The 16,383-nt window shown below is 37.1% G+C and overlaps 1 long non-coding RNA gene across 1 annotated transcript; it reads right to left on the bottom strand.

Annotated features, from left to right (window-relative positions):
• Positions 1–1,359: 1,359 nt before the first annotated feature.
• LOC139710361 (uncharacterized) lies at positions 1,360–15,913 on the bottom strand. Its single transcript, XR_011709451.1, has 3 exons — positions 15,829–15,913; positions 9,235–9,353; positions 1,360–1,507 (listed from the first exon to the last, which is right to left on the bottom strand). It is a non-coding gene; the product is annotated as an uncharacterized lncRNA (long non-coding RNA).
• Positions 15,914–16,383: the final 470 nt, after the last annotated feature.

Here is a 16,383-nt window from a genome sequence, read left to right as displayed (position 1 = left end):
CAACAACAACAACAACATCAACAATAATAATAATAATAACAACAACAACAAAAACAAAAACAACAACAACAACAACACACACACGCATACACAAACAAACAATTTCCCATCACGCAGAGCGTCGCTGATCAACACGTGTTAACATGGCAGGTTCACTTTTTCTCAGTTTCAAAACCTAAGGGTCCCGCCTCCCTCCCCGTTTTCGATAACACTGGGTTTTTCATTTGTCTTTCCATGTTCCCATTATGTACACATGGAACACAAATGGAGTGGATTTTATCCTTATCCCTTCACATCGAAGTAAAACAAAACAAAACAAACAAACAAACAAACAAACAAACAAACAAACAAACAAACAAAAAACCTTAAAGACGTTGTACGGGAGTCGCGACAATCCCGTAGGCTATGGGGCAAAAATGTAGATGTTAACATCAGCTGATGAATGGCTAAGAGATCGGTGGTGATAGTTCTCTCAGTCCATTGAGATTGGTTTGTGCCGAAAAGAAAAGAAAAAAAATCGAACATAATTATCTCCCCTATTAAAGTCATAAAGAGGTATCATTATTGTAAGTTGCCTGAATTTGATTGTCAGTTTTCACAAATATCTTAACAAAATCAAATGATGAAAAAACAGGTTTGTGAGAGTAAAGGCATACATAAGGCACACATCACAACACGTTTACAATGAGGTTTATCTTGCATTGATTTATAATACCATGAGCATCACTTATTTTGTTTATGGCCAAATGAACATCTACATACGTGTAATACATTCTATGATAACTTTTCTATTTTTCTTCAGATTACTTGGATACGCTCATAAGAAAAAAAAAACAACTTTCAAATCGAGATTAAGTCGATATCTGTCAATCACTGCATACATATCAATTACTTCAGGTACAGAAAAGTGCAATACTGAACTGAAGTCGACTTGAATAAAGATTAACGCAACAATCATCTAATTTGTAATTTACTTTTGGGAAGTATTACTTCGTCGCGTAAGATCACACAACAACAGCATTATCTTGAGTTAATAGTTATTCAATGATAGTGCACCTCGAAAGAACATAATTTATATTTTGCGTTCATGTTTGCATCAGACTTGAACGTTTTGAGAAGTAACCGAGTGACTGCATTTCCCTTGACCATTAAAAAAAGTGTAGTTACTGATTCTCGGTTGTGTAGGTTGTGCAAGGGTTTCGGGCCAGTTTCTATTTTGGAGAGGGAGGACGGGAAAAAAGCAAGACAAAAAAGAAATAAGGAGGACTAGGATTTTTTCGGAAAGGCGGATGAGTCGGTAATAGGTGTGAAGGTGCATCGTACTTACCGCACTGCGCAGGAGTAACACACCGCTCCCCACTCCGGTCGATCACCAAGCCTTCAGGACAGTAGCAGCCAGGCCGACACACTGCTAGGCAGATTCTACGACTGTTGGGCGGGTCGCCACAGCGGGAGGGTCCGCACCCTGACCCACAACTCTTAAACACCATCCCATTTGGACAGCGATCTTAAATAGGAGAGAAACATCATACATCTCTGATAAGGACTCGGGATATCTTATCAACAACTACAACAACAACAACAACAACAACACCAACAACAATTCTGGCCATTTCAGCCATTTGTTCTTCTGGGCTCTTATACTTATACAATATCCCATCATGTGATGGCGGTGAGTTGGCTCAGTCGGTAGCGCGTCTGCCTCACGATCACGCGGCCCGGGTTCGAACCCGAGTCTGGACTGAGCAATGTTGTGTGTAAACATACCGTCCCCTCTAGCAAGAGGCAAAACACTCTGTCCCTCGGATAGGACATTAAATGGAGGTCCCGTGTATGAGAGAGTCACAGCTCATGCACGTAAAAGATCCCGCTTCATTCATTCATCGCAAAGAGCAGGGTGTCTAACCCGGTGAAGTGGTCCCACCCCACAACCAACTGGACCCCATGGAAGACCAGCTTAGTGTAGCTGAATATGGGCTATCCAGCCATCTTCACAGATGGAAATGAACAACAACAACAACAACAACAACAACATTCGATATGAGCGTGGGGAATAATTCCCGTATATGAATTTCAAGAGCTGATATAGGCCTATCGATGTTTGCTGTAACATGCTGTCGTGAGTTAGACTGATATGAAAACTTCAGTGTTAAAAAACCGCAATTCAATAGCCTGTTTGGCTTAAATTCATGGATATAGTATCATGAATATAGTATAGGTTTTCCCTGTCAATTTCCTACTTTTGTCATTCAAATTCATTAATGTGCATTCAAATTCACACAGCGCATTCACACGAAAATATTCGGGCAATCAAATTCAGAATCCGAGCAATCAATTTCATTTATGGGAGTTCTATTTCGTTGGGCGTTCAATTTCCAAATGCGCACATTGCATTTCTACTGCATTCAAATTCACGAGATAGTCATGTGATAGTCCTGATGAGCTTGTTTGGAGCATTCAATTTCATTATCCGGCGATCAAGTTCCTACTTCGTGCAATCAATTTAACAAAGAAAATGGAGTAGACTTTTTTTAAGAAAGGAGAAAGGGCATGCACAACCAATGAAGGCTTCCATTCATGTATTCTTTGGTTTCCATCTCAATGAATTTAAATTGTAAGGTCCAATCAGAAGTGCATTCAACAGCACAACGACAATCGATGATACATCATGTTGAAAACGCCTTTACACTACCCACATAATGATTCATTAATGTGCATTCAAATTCACACAGCGCATTCACACGAAAATATTCGGGCAATCAAATTCAGAATCCGAGCAATCAATTTCATTTATGGGAGTTCTATTTCGTTGGGCGTTCAATTTCCAAATGCGCACATTGCATTTCTACTGCATTCAAATTCACGAGATAGTCATGTGATAGTCCTGATGAGCTTGTTTGGAGCATTCAATTTCATTATCCGGCGATCAAGTTCCTACTTCGTGCAATCAATTTAACAAAGAAAATGGAGTAGACTTTTTTTAAGAAAGGAGAAAGGGCATGCACAACCAATGAAGGCTTCCATTCATGTATTCTTTGGTTTCCATCTCAATGAATTTAAATTGTAAGGTCCAATCAGAAGTGCATTCAACAGCACAACGACAATCGATGATACATCATGTTGAAAACGCCTTTACACTACCCACATAATGACAATGCATGAATTTAAAGACAAACGACACACAATGATCTCACATAGTCCCGCACCCCGCAAAAGTAAACCAGTGATATAGCAATAAACAACAAACAAGACGTATACAATGTTCATGCTATCAGTTTCAATGTAGTCGATTTTTTTTTCAAAGGTGTCAACCAACCATCAGTATTATGCTCATCTGTATTAGGATACACAGTCCCTAATGTTTGTTTTTTGTTTCATTTTCCATCTGGGAAGACGGCTGGATAGCCCATATTCAGCTGTAACAGCTGGCTTTCTATGGGGGTCCAGTTGGAAGTAAGGTGGGACCATTTCACCGGGTTAGATACCCTGATCTTTGTGCAGTTGAGAGGTATAAATGATGTGAGATCTTTTATGTGCATGATTTAAGACTCTCGCACACACACGACACATGGCATCTCCATTTCATGTGTCCTGTCCGAGGGACTTGAATGTGCCTGTATATTCCTTTTCGTGGGGATCAAGTGCAAATTTTTTGATGAACAGGTGGACCTCTACAGCAAAATATCTTCATCTTAAATCCCAATATATTCAAAGCTAAAGGCCATGTCACTTCTTTCCGAGCAAGCCTTGCGTGCAACTTCCAAAGGACAATTTTTTACTACCTGGAGGTCCCCGTAGATGAGCCGCACATGACAGTACCTAGCACGTATCTCACCCGTAGTCGCCCGGAGGTGTGCACGCAAATCTTTTTACCCGCAACCATGTTAAGGCCTTGTCACACCTTTCCTAGCAAGCCTCTCGGGCTAGTTGGGTGTATGAATCTTTAAGCATACGGGACTTTTTCTGAGGGATTTTGGCGATTGAGTGCATGTGTCTTACTTGCTGGACGCGTTCTACTTAAATTCTACTGGCGGGTATACTGTGTGACCTGTGTACCAGTCGCGTGGGGCTGACAACTCGGTGAAGGAATTCCTCTGAAGGAATTGCAAAAGTCCCACTCCAACGCAGGTACTTCTCAGTACCCATAAGTCGCTCGTAACAGAAAACGGATCGGTTTCAAAGCTCTCACGCAGGTCACACACGCAAGTAAAGGCTAAGTAGCACGCGTTTAGTAGGTAAAGGCCGTGTCACACCTTTCCGGGCAAGCCTTGCGTGTGACTTGCAAAGAACAATTTTGACTACCCGGAGGTCCCCGTAGATATCCGCACATGACAGTACCTAGCATGTATCTCAACCGTAGTCGCTCGGAGGTGCACACGCATATTTTTTTTTTTACCCGCATTCGTGTTTAGGCCCTGTCACACCTTTCCGGGCAAGCTACTCGGGTTTGTTACGTGTAGGGATTTTCTAGCATACCGGACATTCCTGAGGGCGGAAAAGGATTTGAGCGAGTCAGCGCATGTGTCTTACTTGCTGGACGCGTTCTACTTAACTTATACTCGCGAGTATACTATGTGACCTTTGTACCAGTCGCGTGGGGGCTGACAACTCGGTGAAGAAATTCCTCTAATGGAATGGCTGAAATCCCACAGAATTTCATTATCGTGGCTGCATACGGGCTGCGAAGTACCTGCGTGGGAGTTGCCTGGGAAGTGCTGCCGCTAAGGGTCTCCTACTGGCGTTCTGCGTGGACCTCTACGGGTATTCCCGCGACTCACCCGGAAAAAGTTTTTGTCATGCTCAAAACTTGGCTGCGGTTAAATCGGACTTGCGTGAGCACCTCCGGGCAACTACGCGCGAGATACTGTCAGGTGCGGACCAAGTGCGGAGACCTCCGGGGAGTAAATATGTTTCCCCGCAAGTGAAGCCGCAGAACTTCCCCCATACGGTATGACAAGGCATGAATGAAAATTTCAAACATTCTTGTTCGCCCGCTGAATATCTTCTACGTGCTGGAAACTACCTCCTCGCCACAAGCCCGCTTAGCTTGCCCGGAATGGTCTGACACGGCCTTAAGAAACAAGTGCGAAACTTGCAAGCATTCTGGAAAATCTCCTGCGTGCTGGAAAATACCTCCTCGCAACAAGCCCGCACACGGCCTTAAATGAAAAAGATACACACACACGGTCCCAAACTATAAGTAAATTCAGGACTTCTTTTAATTTGAATGCAGTTATTTGGAACATGGTTGCCTTTTCTCGAATTTGAATGACCTACGAGATTCCGTCGCCAGCTTGACATGAATTTGAATGCTCATTGCTGAAACAAGTGCTCCTTTCTTCAATTTGAATGCTACGCTGGTGAATTTGAATGCTCCGACAGTGAATTTGACTGATCCGATAGTGAATTTAAATGCTCCGACAGTGAATTTGAGTGCTCCGATAGTGAATTTGAATGACCGGATTTTGAATTTGATTGCTCATTCAGTGCCGCGAGCGTGGAATGCGACGCAAATTTCATGAGTCAAGAATGTCTTCGCCAAGCGCAATCTTCACTAAATAGACAAAAAAAAAAAAAAATAAAGAAGAAAATTCATTTTTTGCATCAATTGCTGTGAGATTGTTGAAAGTGGTGCTCCTGTGGGGAAATCGATTTTTGACACGAAACAACAGCACATACACAATCAAACAAACAAACAAACAAACAAACAGTGAAGTTCGTCACAGCACGGGGTTGGAGCTAATGTCATTTTGCCGCCCTAATACATCCCAAGATGGGACAATTTTCATGCTTTCTTTATTTGAAATAAAAAAGAATTGTCCAAATATTTCATCCATTATGTGTGAACAAGATTGTTGAATTTCAATGAACTGCAGGATCTCCCTCGCTCTCCCCCGTTCGGTCCTTTCCCATAGACTTAGTACACTTTTATATTAACAGAATGTGTATAGAGATATTTTCATTTCAGTTCTAATAATGCAAAAGCTCCCTCGTGTGGGAGGGCTTGGGGACACCCCTTCCATCCCCCCTCCCGCTACCTAAGCCTCCCCTCTATACAGTACATAGATTTTGGCTACCTTAGTCCACCAAAAGTGTGCACCAGAATGTTGAATTGCAATTATAAAGATGCAAAAGCTCCCTCAAGTGGGAGGGGATGCCTCCTCCCGCATCCTTCCCCCGCTTGGTCTCCATCCACAGATGGCAGACGTATACTATACTTCTCTGAGATTCCCGGATATTTCATCAGAAGAGTGCGCCAGATCAATGAATATCAATTGTAAAAATTTAAAAAGCTTTTAGGTACCAAGCGTGCTCGTGCTCGTGAAAAGCACACGGCAATAGCAATCGAATCAAAGCATCTGACATGAGAATGTCATAGTTTTGTAGTCAAAGATGACAAATTATAAACTGAAAAACAACTTTTGAGCTTTCAATGCAGCAATTTGACACGATGTTGTCATTTTTTAAAGCGGATTTACGTATCATTTCCTTCCCATACTTCTTTTAAGCAGAAAATGAGAATTTGAAGAGATCCGTGTGTATGTCACCTAAAGATAACAACCAGAACAGTTCACGCTCATTGTGAGGAACTTTTGTGTGTGTGTGTGTTTATCACGTGCTTTTCTTTTTGACATCACTACAAAAAAAAACTTCATCAAAATATGAAATGCTTCTTAATCTGAAATTTTCATTCTGTTGGACCTCCCCGTATCTGTTTGCTTTAACGACAGATCAAATCGATGTGATAGTCTATCTTACAATTCGGATGTAGCCGCTTTATATAACTATCAAATATATATTGACTGCGGATTGATGAAATTTAATACGTTGTACAAATAAAGTTTTAACGAGGAAATATACTATGATTGGAAGCAAAGCCACAACTTTAAGGTATTATTCAAGAGAATTGTTATGATAAAGAAAGACGATTCCTTTTAACGAGAAAAAATATTGGGTAATGTTCATTATTCCGAAAGTTTGATAATCCAAAAATTAAAAAGGGTTAGTTTATCAGAACATTAATTTGTTCCGTTTTTCCGAAAGTTCCTCGTTTCGGAAATGAATAAGGTTTGTTAATAAGAAAATTGAAAAGAAAGGGCTTACTAACGAACCTTCGGATTTAAGAACCGTATTTCACATTCGGAAATAAGAACCTTCGGAATAACGAATATTATTTCATGTCCGCAGTACGCACCATTTGAATCAACAAACTTTCATTTTCTGATTAACGAACCTTCGGAATGATGAACCTGCGGGAAAGCGAACTATGTACTATTTCATCAAAATTCAGACAAAGTGAGAAATATGAAATCATTCTAAATGATCACAAACAAACACGTGCGTAACTGATTAACAATCATTTGCTATAAAAGTGACGACGGAAAAAGTTCATGAATATTCATATATTGCTTTGGGTATATGGACTCCTAATTCTTACGGTCCTCAGTGTTTTATTGACTAATCAAATCAAGTTCAAGTTGTTTTATTATGTTCATCTCTAACAAATTGAGGATACAAAGAAATGTTTGGGCAATGTTGGGTACACGAATAATGTCACGAAATCAGTACAACAATGTATTGAACATAATAGCATGTAATAAAGACAGAGGAAATTACAAATAGAGATACGATAGAGATACAAATAAATTTTATATCATTATGGTTAACTCATCATCATCTCTTGTTGTATCACTTTATCTATCTCTATTCCATCAATAAGATACAATAGAGATACTGGTAAATGTTACACCATTATGTTATCATTATTGTTAGACAAATCAGTCAACCAGCGTCATATTATATGATACATCCAAACACACGTTCAGTATATAAGTCATTTATCACATTTGTATCTTGGAAATACGATCTTGAGTAAATTACTCAACTTAATCAACTGTATTTTTACACAACGTGTTACTTAAGGGGCAAGTCCACCTTCATAGACATGTGGATTGAGTGAATGAGGAATATTAGTAGAACACATCAGTGAGAGTTTAACCCGGGTGATGTGGTCCCACCTCACATCCGGCCAACTGGACCCCATGGAAGACCAGCTTAACGTAGCTGAATATGGAAAATCGGACAATCCATTCAAAAATCATGACTTTTTGACGTTTCTGCTCAGTCACTGCTGGATGGGAAGACTACTACAGCTTGTGATGTCACATGCGTAGAACGATGTAGAAAATATAAATAAAAATCCACATATTTTCACTTTTCTCACATAATGAAAGAACGCTTGACTTGCCTTTTTCCGAAGGCATGGGGAATAATATTACCTTCAACATACGTCAGTGACAAGTCGGGGCAATGTGCACTTAAAAGAAATTGCAGAATTCTCTTTATATATTTTCTTTAAATTGTTCTACACCTGTAATATACACAGTTGTAGTCTTCTCATCCAGCAGTGATCGTGCAGAAACTTAAAAAATTCATAACTTTTGAACGGATTGTTCGATTTTAGCCAAACTTTCACTGATGTGTTGTACTAATATTGCTGCATTCACTCAATCCACATGTATATGAAGGTGGACTTGTCCTCTAACTGCTGTACATGAGTGATTACGGAAGAGCGATGGAAAGGAGTATGTGCTTGCAAGCGTGTCGGTAAGTGTGTGTGTTCGATCACAGAAGAGAAAGGAATGCAACTCGTGTTTTCATCGATGTTGTTGGTTTTCTTTGTAATTTTGCTTTCATTCATTGTTTAATTTCAATACTACTGACACCGGGAAGACCTAAGGTTCAACATTATCTAAAGTGTGTTAATCGGTCTGCCTTGAAAAAAGTTCAGTAGAAGAAAGAAATAGTTTTTAATCCTATTGTGACCCGATGAAGTGACGCCTTGCCGAAGATCCAATTACAAAAGGAAAAAAAAAACCATCATGACAGTTAATTGTCGTAAGAGAAGAACTTTCAATTTCCAGTGAATGCTGCGAGTAATGGTCTCTCAATATATTGCTAGACACGTCTTAAGTGCCAAAGCTTTGTAATCAGATATTTAATGCCAAATAGGCCTGGTTGGCTGGTAGAAATGTTAACAGTTTACAATTATGACACACTATATATATATATATATATATATATATATATATATATATATAACTTGAGTGTGTCACAGCTTGGGTGTGATTGTTGTATATAATATGCATGACACCTGCATAGTACAATGTGCTGATTGTTTTTGCCCGGTATACAGTATATAGTGCTAACTACTTCCGGCATACATAAACTCACGTCTTATGCGTAAAGCACTGGTCAAGATGAGCACGGGAAGAAGGAGAAGAAACGATATCAAAAGTCTCTTCATTGCGGCCGGCAATTTCTCAAGTGGATGCCAGATATCCAACGACGAACTGAAAGAAAAAAAAATAAATGTGTGTAGAATTAATGAAACGCCACGCATTCACATGGACAACCACTCTCCGAACAATATGATTAAAATGACGTGCACGGATGACCTTCCGTACTTGACTGTTTTTGGGGTTCATTCCATCTATATACCACCTAAAACTGGAGGTGGTTATGGGTCCTATGTACCGAACAATGTAACAGCCATGGAAAATTCACCAATCGTGGAATACTATCATAAAGAAACGCAGGCTGCCAATGATATGCGTTTGGCTTCCGACATGCGATGACTCATTCTTTCATTGAAAGGTTTATTTATTCATGTTTTACATCGTAACCCAGGTAGTAAATTGCACATAGTAACTTTACAAATGATAATTATGTCAACTTTTAAAATCGTAAAATAAACTATTAACTGCAAATTAACTAACATAAATATAATCATCAAAGAGATATACACTGATCTTAGGCATATGCCATAAAAATGTAAGGAAACTTAAACTTGAATGTAAGGAAATTTAAACTTGAATTTATTTTTTTACATCGTAACCCAGGGAATGAATTGCACATAGTAACTTTACAAGTAATAATCATGTCAACTTTGAAAATTGTACAATAAATCATAAACTGCAAATTAACTAACATGAATATAATCATCCAAGAGATTTAAGGCCCATGCCGTGAAAATGTAAGAAAACTTAAATGAAATTAAAGTACAAAGTAATCACTAACAAATATATCAAGAAATATCAAAGGAAGCATACAGGTGACTTTTAATAAAACAAAAAGAAAATCTAACATACTTCATTCTTACGTTTTACAGATACAAATTATTGAGCATACACGTATAATAGAAGTAAATGAGGGAATGAGGTAATTATACAAATGAAAACGTAGCAATATTATGACAAACACGAATAGAGACATTTTCCACACCTTTAAAAACACAGAGAACTAAAAAAGAAAAAGCGCTATGGCGACTGATATGCCTCCGCCATTTTCCAGTAAGACTACAAAACATCTTGTGTGGGACGACACGTTCACATGTCATGATTGATAAAGAGAAAAGATAAAACGACATATTTGGAAGTTTTATTGTACACTCCCAAATACTGAAATGTATTTAAAGTCCCCCCCCCCCCACCCGTATGTTTGGTGTTAATCTCTATATCATTTACATTTCTCTTATAAGGTTAACCTGATTACAAACTCTTCTGTATGCCTTTGCAACATGTGATGTGACAATCATTGTTAGAACAATTACATTTCAGTAACTATCTCCTGACTTGTAACACGAGTCCAGGCTCTGTTGCTCTACTTTTTAGCGTTCCATTATGTGAGGAGCATTTTTTCTTCATATGTGAGTGTTCAAATAGCCCTTGCTTATCCAAGCGCTGGCTGCTGAGAAGACCTCTATGACAGCGTCCTGCAGGCAATTGAACCATTAATCTTCGCAATCACCTCTCAATAAGCTGATAATAATGATATATTTACAATGATTTGCACAGCGTCTTCCCACATTTATGTGGCCAATATTAAATGTACATTCTCTTTCATTTATTTGCTATGTCCATGATGATATCCAATTCTTTCCACTTGCAGCGTATTAGCTTATCCTATGATCATCAGATATTCTTTCAGTACAGTTTCCTTAGAAAAAAAAATTGTATCGACTTTATCAAACAAAATAGTCAAACAGAATTCTAACATTAAAATCGAGGAGAGTTACAAAATACATACAATAAAGTGAGACAGCCGTGGAATTTTAAAGTTTCACAAACTATCACGAAACAGCGATATTAAAAGACACCAAACATGCAAAGGGGACCAAGAATTGTGATGACGTCACGGTCTTTCGAGTCCCTCGTCGAAATCTTTACCGAATTTTCTTTATAGCGTAAAATCACACAGAAAATATTTGCATGCACCATATCAATTATTTCATGCTTTCCTACGCTGCAATTATGATTATCTGAGCGGATATAAATATATTTTTCAATTCATTTATTTTCATTCTTCTCCTTTTTTCCAACAGAACACAACACAGTATAGATCAGGAATTTTATCACAAACGTATACATTCAGCTTTACAAAGTATATCAAATGATACAAATAAAGTTATATATATATGCATGCATATCTGCAAAAAATACAAGTTTATATTTCAGTTGAGAAAAAAATATATTTTTATCAACCACTCAAAGGAAAATCTAATGAAATACTTATTTGCATATACTTTGCACAAATATAATTTAAGACGAGACGGAACAAAACAGGAGACACACAGCGACATGACACGACTAGACAGAATGGATGGTAAAAATGGAAGGAAAGAAGGGGAAAAAAAGAATGCCTACACGCTGATCAAGGAAACGAAAGAGGAAATTGAAGAGGGAATTGAAGAGATGCTTCAAACAGCTGGTGGCTGCACATAGCCGTGCAAAGAATATGATGGCTATTTCATTACAATGAATTCAGAGATTAATTGATTGATGGTTGGATGATGAAGGTTAATTGGAGGTTTTCAACACAATTCATATATGATCAGTTAAGTATTTCTACTATTAAAATAAGACAGAAATATAGAATGTTACATGCAATGTATAAAATTGCTCATGGGGTTTACCCCCAAAGTCTGTGTGAGTTGTTTTCATTTAAATATACAAATTATTTTTTCAGATGTAATATGTTAAAATTTGAGTTATGTAGATTTTCAACTAATTTCAAACGTAGGAGTTTACAGTACAGGGGATGTAAAGTGTGGAATGATCTCCCAGATAATATCAAGATTATGAGTTTTAATAATTTCAGGTCTTATTTGAAACAGCAGCAGTTCTAGTTTGATATCCACTGCGTTATATATCATATTACATCATATCAATTATCATAACGTTTCCTATTATGTTACGCGATGAGTACTATTGACATTTGTTTTATATCAATCTCTTGTCAATGTCTGTATTTTTTTTATTCATATGCTGTTATATGTAGATATACTTTTCCTTTTCTTCGTGATTTTTTTTCTCTTTTTTCTTATTTCAATCATCGCTATATATTACGCTGTTACTGAATCTATGTTTCGTTCTGTTATAATGTATACATGCACGGACTTGCAGAATAACAGCCGATGGCTGAGCAAGTTTCCTTTTTATTATCGTGTTGAAATAAAATGAAAATGAAATGAAAATGATGAGCCCCGTGCTGATGAGACTTAGCTAATGAAAACGAAACATCAGAGAGGGTTTAACAGAAAGGATTTCAATTTCCGCTTAAAAGAATACAAAGATGGAGATTTTTTTATTTCGCAGCTTAATGAATTCCAGAATCTAAGGCCTGTGTATATGAATGTATTCTGAGTCAATAAAGTTCTCAGGAGGGGTAAATGAAACTCATTAGATTGCCTAGTGGGATGATTATGAAAGAACTGGTTCCGTGTAAACATTGAATTGAATATACAGGGAAATGCATTTGCTTTGAAATTGAACATAAACAGACCAAGTTGAAAAAAAAAACAAATCTTTGATTTTCACAATCTTATTTTTAGTAAATAACGGATCTGTACAGGAACGTGGCGGGACGCCACAAGTAACACGAAGTGCCCTTTTTTGTAATAATAGTAATCTATCTAATAAAGTTTGATGGGCGCTATACCCCATGCTAAATGTCCGTAATTAAGATAAGGTAAAATTAGAGAAAATACAACGTCAGCAAAGAAGACAATGGAATATGAAACTTGATAACTGAATAATATGTGGCCTCCATGAAAGTTTATCGTCCACTGTAATCCCGAGGAATTTTATATAGATACACATTCTAATTGAGTGTCATCAAAAATATTATCTTTGCGTAAAGCTTCTATGGAATTGCTAGATAACATTTACTTAGTTTTCAAAAGATTAACTGATAATTTATTAGCTCTTATTCACTGGGTCACTTTTTTCAATTCGGAATTAACAATGTGTACGAGAGTATCTGGATTTTGATGTGAAAAAAAATTGAATCATCAGCAAAGAGTATAGATGACAGCACGTCGGATGATCTGCAAAAGTCATTGATATAAATGATAAAAAGTAAAGGTCCTATAAATAAGCTACTGTGTGGGACGCCATATTTAATGAATTCGAGGCTTGAAACGTTCTCGTTCACAGATACGTATATTGTTTTCGGTTTTGCAGGTAGCTCTTGAACCACTCCAAGGCCTTCCCCCGTATTCCATAATGAGACAATTTGTAAGGAAAAATTTCATGATAAATTGAATCGAAGGCCTTGGAGAAGTCCAGGAATATACCAATAAGATGAAAATGATTATCAATAGTATGCGCGGCGTGGTCGATAAACTTCAAAAGGGCATGTATGGTACTGTGTTTCCGACGAAACCCAAATTGAGAATTTGTAAAAACATTATGAACATTTAAAAACATTGATTGTCCTTTTTACATATCAATTTTTCCAAAATTTTAGATAAGGATGAAAGCAAAGAAATGGGGCTGTAATTACTCATATCAGAACCATCTCCTCTTTTAAACACAGGGAAAACCTTAGCTACTTTCATAAAATCAGGAAAAACACCACATAATATAGATCTATTAAAAATATGTGAAAGTGGATCAGCAATTGAAGATATAATTTCCTTAAAAATAAAATTACTTATATAATCACTACCAGCACTTCGCTTATCATTCATTGCAGTAACGATATCAATAATTTCATATTTCGTAGTTGGAACAAAAAAATGGAACTAGAATTGGATGGACTTAAAAATGTTGCAAAATGCGTATTTGACTGTGGTACTTTTTTTGCCAGATTCTCCCCAATCGTTGAAAAATAAGAATTAGAAATATTAGCTATATCACTGGGATCTTCAAATATTTTGTTATCATATCTTATTTTTGTAATATTTTATTTCTTTTTTGATATATTCATGACCTGGTTCAATACCTTCCATGTATCCTCCATATCATGTCTATATTTTTCTAACTGAAACATATAATATTTCCTCGTTTCCATCCGTATAATCTGAGTGAAAATATTTTTATACGAAGTGTATTTTTCGTTTAACTTCTTTTTTTTTCATTTTGAATCTATAATATAACCTATTTTTCCCATTACAAAATTGAACGAAGAAGAGATTTTGAAACCCATGGAAACCTGGGGGATGTTTTATAATTAACTAACTTTATATCTTTTAATTTAGGAATATATTCATCTAAACAATTATCAATATTTATCCCTGAAAAATTATTAAATGATATATTACCATCATCACTATTCTAAACACTAGACCAATCAGCTCTATCTAAGCTAGCACCAAGGCTAGCCAAATTTTCTGGTGTAGCTCTACGTCTGGTTGAAGAAAAACAAATCTTGTCAACCGAATACCTGAGATCAAAACGTGCTATAATAGGGAAATGATCGGTCATATCAGATAAAATAATAGAAGAGCTTAACATTTGCACAACATTAGTAAAAATATTATCAAGAAGGGTGGCGGAATGATTTGTAACACGTCATGGATTAGACGTGAAATGGAAAAAAAAATCAAGATTCATAATATTTTGTGCACAACCCACTTGGAGAGCTGTAACTTGATGACGTTATTACCTCAAGTTATTTGCCTACAGGGTTATGACTAATATCACCTTAAACTCATGTTAAATTGAAAAATTCCATTTAACGAAACAAAACCCTCCTCTATTTTGTTTACTCAGTATTTGATTTTACTCTATTACCACCAAACAAAGCTAAGAAAATCTGCAAAAACAGCATTATGCATGTATGATGAATTTATAAGCTATAGGATATCGAAACAAAGACAAAATCTAATGCTAAAACGTACATTCAAGAAAAAGGGAACGTTCGTGCAATTTATTGACACATTAGTTACGGACAGAGCACCATGTCTGCTGCATATTTTGATTTAAAAAGATAATACTATCATATCTAGCCCTGACTCATGAATGTTAAACAGACTTAAGTAGCATTGAGTAGTGAAGCTGTTAATATCTCTATCAGAAAATAACGCTCCAGACTTTAGAACAGCGTCTGTTTTACCTCAACTCTCTCCCTCTCCCTCTGGCAGGCATACACACATACTGACAGAGAGATAAAAAGAGGGGAGAGCGAAAGAGCCAGAGAAAAAGAAAACGAACTTTAGTGGGGGAGAGACTTCAAAAACAAAGCAGAGCAATCCAATATCAAATCAGAATTAATTATAAACTCAGGCAGGAGTAACATCTAAACAGAAAATAAAATATATACAGATTCAATCGTTTATTTTACAAGAAAAAAATAAAAGTTTTTCTATTTCTTGGGGGATGAAAAGAAAACAAAACAAGCAAATGAAGAATTTAAGAATAAATGAATAAATGAATGAAAGATCTATACCACCTGAATGAGAGCACTTTTCTACGTCGCACATAAAATAATATTCTAGAGTATGCAAATAACTTATTTAGGGGTAAGTAGACCCTACGCACTTGCCTTTGTTTGCTTGAAAACGCTTTCTGGCAATCAAGTCCCAGCACAGAAAATGGTGTACGTCACTGACAGAAGTCTCGATCCCTTCTGGCAATGGTGTTGAACTGCGTATGCTATAAGGGTATATAAGCACAAATCAGGTCCAGGGACCAAGTGGCTGCTGACCTCGGGGTTACGGGGTATGAGAAATGTTATTACAAGAAGCCGCTGCTTAAATTGCTATTGCGTGGGAGACATCCGTATACCATTGATTTTCAAAGACATCTGCTACTGTCCCATGTAAGCTTTTGTCTAGTTTTATGTCGCTGTTTCCTTTGTGTTGTTCTTTATCCGTTGCCTATTTCTATTGTTATTTTTTTCCTTTTTTTTTTTCATTCTTGTTTATCTGTCACTCTCTCAACTTTATATCCAGGGTGTCTAAAGGGACAGACCTGGTTGCACTTGAACAAGCTGTGTTTAACTTCTGTCCGGCTTCTCAGATTAACATCGAGAACTTTCTAACACATTATCAGTGCGTTGGCGTCAGATATTCTCTCTTGAACCGAGACAAGCAGGATG

Source organism: Diadema antillarum, unplaced genomic scaffold (genome assembly GCF_040938485.1).
Source record: "Diadema antillarum isolate AM-2024a unplaced genomic scaffold, OU_Dant_1.0 scf00000038, whole genome shotgun sequence".
Lineage (NCBI taxonomy): Eukaryota > Metazoa > Echinodermata > Echinoidea > Diadematoida > Diadematidae > Diadema > Diadema antillarum.
Note: the sequence above shows the minus strand (reverse complement) of the source record. Positions and strands in the feature narration are given on the sequence as shown.